Source organism: Macrobrachium nipponense, chromosome 13 (assembly GCF_015104395.2).
Source record: "Macrobrachium nipponense isolate FS-2020 chromosome 13, ASM1510439v2, whole genome shotgun sequence".
Lineage (NCBI taxonomy): Eukaryota > Metazoa > Arthropoda > Malacostraca > Decapoda > Palaemonidae > Macrobrachium > Macrobrachium nipponense.
The window spans coordinates 66,879,119-66,886,618 of record NC_087206.1 but is presented as its reverse complement, the minus strand read 5'-3'; positions in this window follow the sequence as shown (position 1 = coordinate 66,886,618).

Genomic DNA, 7,500 nt, shown 5'->3' with positions numbered 1-7,500 from the left:
GTAGCGTTTTTCAAAGAATTCCCATGTACAGGTTTGAGAGTAGTGTTTGATAAAGGATTTCCCATTGCCATGCCAAATATTTGTTGATAAAATCACCATTGAATATAAACTTACAATCACAAATGCACAAACTCGTGAGTGAAATAATGTGACTTATAGGTAGAGGTAATTCATGCTGAGTTAGTTCATTGCAAAGATATTCTAAAATAGAGTCTATAGGGACTTTAGTAAAAAGAGAACATACATCAAAACTAATGAATCTATCAGTAGGGCAAAGAGCAGTTTTGTTTAATTTATCAACTAAATCTAGAGAATTATATATATAGAGAATCGGAGATGGTTCCAAGTAACGGTGACAAGATCTTAGTGATATATTTCGAAAGTTTATATGAAATTGAACAGTACTAATAATAGGCCGCATAGGGTTATTTTCTTTGTGCGTTTTGACTATCCGTACAAGTAAGGTAGCGAAGGAGATTTGACTGACAATTTGCCTAGTAGTTTTCCATTTTATGTTTAAGGATATTTTTCACTGTGCTATTGGATCAAGAAATTGAATGCATAAGAAAAATAGGGAAAGATTTATGCTATCCTTACATATAATAGATATTTGTTATAATAAAGCCCACAAAAAGTTTTATAGTGTAAGTAACACGCAGAAAGAAAATTCTATGACCTCGAAGATATAATTAGACTTAAATAAAATTAGCTGCCTAGAGTTATCTTCGTTGTAATGTATATCTGACATGTATTTGTGGAATATGTACTGTGAATTTGGTTTTGTTTACCAAGTTCTGAATAGCTGTCACCTATAATCCTTTAATTGTCTTGTCCCTTGTATGTGACATGATGTCTTAAACCTTTAATTGCACCCATTGTTTATGCTTGTTTTTTGGGAAGGTTACTCATCTTCCAGGTGTGTCGGATTCTAGGTACTAATCCTCTTTATAATCCCTATCTGTCAGTTATACGAATATTCTTGTATTGTCTTTTTTTCTTTTTCCTCATGTATGTCAGCTTCTGCTTAGTAAAGGACGTTTAACGTAGAAAGGTCTCGCAGATATTCCTTCGTTTATTTTTCCTTCGTGGCTATATCTTTATTTATGGATTTATCATGTTCCTAACTTTCGTGATTCAGTTATACACACACACACACACACACACACACACACACACACACACACACACATATATATATATATATATAGTATATATATATATATATATATATATAGACAGGTAAAAATGTTCTGTAACAACAGAATTCCATCTAATAAAGGAGCCCAAAAACACCAAAATGTAGAGAGAAAAGTACTTTTCTCTCTACATTTTGGTGTTTTGTGGGCTCCTTTTATTTATATATATATATATATATATATATATATATATATATATATATTATATATATACATATATATATATATATATATATATATATATATATATATATATATATATATATATATATATGTATATATATATATTAATATATATATAATATATATATATATATATATATATGTATATATGAATATATAATATATATATATATACTATATATATATATATATATATATATATATATATATTATATATACATATATAATATATATATATATATATATATATATATATATATATATATATATATATATATATAATTTTTTTTCTCTAAATCCAGCGAAAGGTCAGGGACTATTGGAACGCCTAATGAAAGGTGAAAGCTGCTCGTACCTTCTTAATTATTTCAATATCTATTATGTTTTTAGTTTTTTTTTTATTTACAGGTTCCATGTTAAGGAGGAAAAATAATTATTGAAACAAACAATTATGGCTATTAATGAGGCTTAGTAAAATGCCAGTCAGTCGTCTGTTTTCCTTGTTTATATATAGTGAAGCTCTATGGTTAATCTTGTCATAACATTAAAAGTTTATTTAACAAAACGCATTTTCAGAGTATAAAATAATTATTCGTTATATTATAGAAACTATATATATATATATATATATATATATATATATATATATATATATATATTTATATGTCTCCTAAACTGTAAATGGGTATCTACCAGTATCTGCAGAGGTCAAGAAAAAAAAAGGTCAGTTCACAGTGACCCCTTCGAACCCTATCTGTACGAAACTTTTACCCCTTTTACTTTACCTCCGAAGACTTCATTTACAGAGAACAGATAAATTGACTGTGCAAAGCATGTCTATAATAATGAGTTTATTTATCGTCTATGAAGAATGGTACTCAACGTGTATAGATAGTACTATATTAGGTTCACATGAACCGTGCATCTGATGCCTAGGCCAGTCCCTTACGACGCTCCTGATTGGCTATTGATAAGCCAATCACTGGGTTGGAAACTCCCAGTCTCTCTCGAGAGTTCACATGGGTAGGATACATGCTCCACCTCTCCTGAAGGATATGTCTTTCAGGAGAGCTGGAACATACATCTCTCGAGAGACAGAGTTTCCAGCCCTTTGATTGGCTTATCAACAGCTAATCAGGAGCGTCGTAAGGGACTGGCCTAGTAGACATCAAATGGACGGTTGATGTGAACCTAATATAGTACTATCTATACAATGTTGAGTACCCATTCTTCATAGACGATAAATACGCTCATTATTATAGACATGCTTTGCACAGTCAATTTATCTGTTCTCTGTAAATGAAGTCGTCGGAGGTAAAGTAAAAGGGGTAAAAGTTTCGTACAGATAGGGTTCGAAGTGGTCACTGTATTGTCTGGTCCTAGGTCATCCTTCGAGGTCAGAGGTTATTAAACAGGGTTTATCCTTGGCTATAGTTATAAATGATGTCAGATTAAGACTTCATACTTGCTCAGAATACTCCCCTAACGAAGCAGCAGATGTGTGCAAACAGAAATTAAGTACAAGGCCTATATGGTCTGTTTCTCAGAACAGTTTTATCAAATGTTTCTAGCCTTCATGTCTTTTATGTTGTTCGTCTATTTCATTACTAATAATTAGTTAATTTCGTCAGTTGGTGTTCTGTCAGTCTGTCCCTCATGAGAGGATAGAGGCAAGGCGTTGAAGCCGAAACGTGAAAGCTTCTCATCCATTTGTGCATTTCAGTCACAAATGAAGAAAAGTAACCTATCAATAAACACGTTTTCCAGGAGGGATAGGATACAGGTCAGTTACTGTTCTTCCAAACATGGGCTCATTTAGTTGTCACGGAAATATATCCAACGTCTATTAAAATGGACGGCCGTCTCTTTGCAGCATAGAAGCCTTTTGGATGAGGTTTGCTTCGAAGATGACACATTTACGTGGTGTTCCTGATAAGAGGGAATTAATTTCATTCGTGCCCACCCTCCTAACCCCCTCTCCCCCCGCCATCGAAATTTTTACAGATTTTTGTTACGTAACCTTGGCAATATTCGCTCTGGAAATGGAAACAAGAAATTCGCTGAAAATTTACTGTAGATAACGAATTCAAAACTTTATTATCTTTGCTCTGCGTATATGATATCTTTATATATTGAATTCGTAAAAAAAATCTAGATTGATTGATTCATTATGAAAGAATATAACCCTTTCAGTTCCGGTGCGAATGAGATGAGAAATAAGTGGACATGTCCCGAATAAAATTGTCTTAATAATCATTTGGTGCATCAAGTAAAAGAATTAATCATATTAATCAAGCAGGTTTAAGGCAGAAGAATTAAACGTGTCTTATCAGGAACGTTTTTAAAAATGACTCCAACGTAGGGAGGACGACACAGACATGTTTGGCAGACGAACGAACAGAGAGAGAGAGAGAGAGAGAGAGACTGCCATTTACTCTCCCTCTGTCACAGTGAACGATTTTCCTCGCCAGCACCACCAACTCTTCGTAGGCCTAATTCTGACGAATAGATGACGAAACACGATGTAGGACTTCTTTCTCATCAGTGACTGAATGGAAGTATACTGATTTATTAAAGGAATAAGCAAGATTCTGAACCAGTTTTCCTTTGTTGTTAGCTTCAATTCTCATTTCACGTTGTGTTTTGAAATCACAGCTGAATAATGTCTATCAAATGCATAGCTTTTATAAGAGGAGAGTAGGGTAGGTAACATTTTTTAATTTCCCGGATATATTCGCTTTCACTAAATATCAGAGGTTAATCCATACAATATTTCATATATATATATATATATATATATATATATATATTATATATATATATATATATATATATATATATGTATATAATTTTCGAGCTACAGATGTCCTTTCATATCTAATTCGCTCTACCTCGGAATTAATATGTTTTCACATAAACCCAAGTGGAATTTTTTGTTGATAATAATTTCGTCCTCTCGTAGTTCGAACCACTGCTCAGCGGACAGATATCTTCTCTGTCCGCTGGGCGATGGTTCTAACCCACGAGGGGCTTGATGAAATTATTATCAACTAAAAATTCCCCCTTCGGTTTACATATAATGTAAACATATTGATTCCGAGGTAGAGCGAATTAAATATGAAAGGACATTTGTAGCTCGAATAATTTTTATATGAATCACTGTGATGTGATTCAATATATATATATATATATATATATATATATATATATATATATTATATATATATATAATTGTGTATATATTATATATATATATATATATATATATATATATATATATATATATATATATATATATGAGATAATTTTTAGAGAGCCTATGCATGTGTGTCCCACCTCAACAGATCAAAAGGAATGTTGAATGTGTATCAAGATAAACCACATCTCTTCCGTTTGCTCTGGAATGGTTTTCTTTTTGAAACGTGTTTTCTCTATTGTCTGGAAAAAAAAATCTTTTTGATGGAATGAACGAAGTCCCATTGTGCAAGCCCAAGGATGAATGCGAACCAGTTATGAATTTGTAAAACAGAATTTGATGAAAAGAACGATTGTTATTCGCTTTGATTTGTTTTCGTCTTTGATTTTTTTTTATTTTCTAGCGTTGCTTTTGTTTTTCTCGGTTTTTTTCTGTTTTTTTTTGTCCATAGAAGAAAATTCTATATTCTACTTGTTAAAGGTAAACAATTTGTTTAGTTGGGTTCTCCCAGCAAGCATGATTAGTTTCAATTAAGATTCCCGCTTTACGGAAATGTTATTCGTCATAATAAATTTATGTAACTGTAAACAATCTTTGTGAGATCTAATAAAATTCCTCAGAATTAAATTACGTCTTCTTTTATCGCAATGACGTTGTCTTAAAAGCATTATTTAAACGTTCAACGTTACATCATATTCAGAAGTTTGAAAGAGACCTACTATCCTTCTATACAACATTAAGTCCTTATATAGCAGTGTTTCTTAAAATGTGGTCCGCGGACCTCCAGGGGTCCGTGGAATGTTCAGGGGGTCTTCAGGATAATGTAAGGAGAAGCGTTGCTGTTAAGTTAACTAAAAATTTGTGTGAAAAATGGCAAAATTAATAATGTTGTGAAATTTATTTTAAGTAAAATGCAAACGTTTATGTTGAAGATAAGCCATTGATAAATAATTCAGTAGCAATTTTAGTACTATCGTAGATTCACACCAACCGTGTGTTTGATGTCTAGGCCAGTCCCTTACGACGCTCCTGGTCGGCTGTTGATAAGCCAATCACAGGGCTGGAAGCTTTCAGTCTCGAGAGAGAGTTCTCATAGTCAGGACGTATGTTCCACTTCCCCTGAGGGATACTTTTGAAAGACGCATCCCTCCGGATAGATGGAACATAGATCCTACCCATGTGAACTCTCGAAACAGACTGAGAGTTTCCAGCCCTATGATTGGCTTATCAACAACCAATTAGGAGCGTCGTAAGGGACTGCCCTAGACGTCAAATGCACGGTTGGTGTGAATCTACTATAGATATTATACCTTGAAAACCCTTTTTAAACCCAAGATGGAAATGATCATAATAAGGGATCCGTTACATGAGTCATTTTAAAACACAGTTCTATAGAGAGCTGGATAACTTCCTGTTTGTTGAAAACCTTGCCAGGTTATTCCAAAGGATATATTTACTAAAATTACTCCAATAACTTCTCTTTCTGATGGAGAAGCCAACAAAAAGTGAATAGTACAACCTCCATTAGTTTAGCTTACTCGGGGAGTAAGCCTACAAACTACTTTGTCGTTGTTGTTGTTGTTGCTTTTGGGGGCTAGGAAATGTCTATGGGAAAGCCTAAAAAGGTCTGAAAAACGTGTTTCCCCTTGAGTTGAAGATAGTACAGGAGTTTGAGGATAGGATATTCACGGTTTATTTATTAAAATGGAAATGTAAAAAAATAAATAATGTGCATATTGAACGGTGCAGAATAATTATTTCTAATAAGTATAGCTTATTGATTTTAAAGCGTCTTACACTAATTTTGAATGGGTTTACAGAGAGATTCTTCCTATTATTATTCATTTTTCATATGCTTAAAAACGGCAACTACCTTATCTGTTCACACCTTGTTATTTCTCTCGTAAACCACAAAGAAGGGATTAAAAAAACATATGTTTTTTTTGCAACAAATTACTGGACGTCATGATAATATTAAATCCACTACTACTATGAAAAAGGAAAAAAAGAAAAAAAAAAACATTTTCTCCTCCTAATAAAATAAAGGTAGCTTGTCTTACAGAACAGCGTAATTAGCATGATGATACCTCAACTTGAATCTCCCCCCAAAAAAATAAATAAATAAATGAAAATAAAAAATAAAAATAATATACTGCCCCATTTTCTTCGCATTGCTCGGTTGATGATTATAATCCTATTTTTTTTATAATTAAAAGTAAAAACTCTTCACAACCCAGACAGCAAGATTCATTTCACCTTCGTTTTTACTATCACGATAAGGAAAAAAGATGAAAAGGTAATGGGGTCTTGGTCTTGAATCTAGACTAAAAAAAAAATGTTTATTTCTTAGCAATGCATTTCTTTATTGAGTTTAACTCCAGTCATCACGAGGGATTAAAGATTACATATAGGTTCTAACCGTAATTTTCTACCGTAATAAACGCTTAAAGACTTAATTGGTGCTACGAGATTCAAGGTTTCGTTTAACAGAATCTTGACAGTCCGTGATCTCCTTTGCAGCCTTCCAATAGAAAAAAGGGATTGCATTAATTTATACGTTCAAACAAATAAACTCAAGTCTTTACCCTCAGTTCGGTAATTAAGTCTGATTGGCTTTCTGAAGGTGTTATTTCGAGATCTTGAAGATTTTTCCACGAACATTTTTCAAGTTATGTTGCTAATATATCCTTTCACAGCGAATTCTTGGTTACTACGTATATTCATCGGTGCCTCTTTCAAAAAATACAGCGCTAGTATTAGATCATTTTAGTAATTTAGAAAAGTACATGAAATGGACACAGAAATGGTCAAATAAAGAGTATTTTTATATCAGAATTACTTTTAGTCCGACATCATAAAAGATATTCATTTGTAAAGAAATAATATTTATTACTTTATCTTGACGACGTGGTGTGGTAAACATGT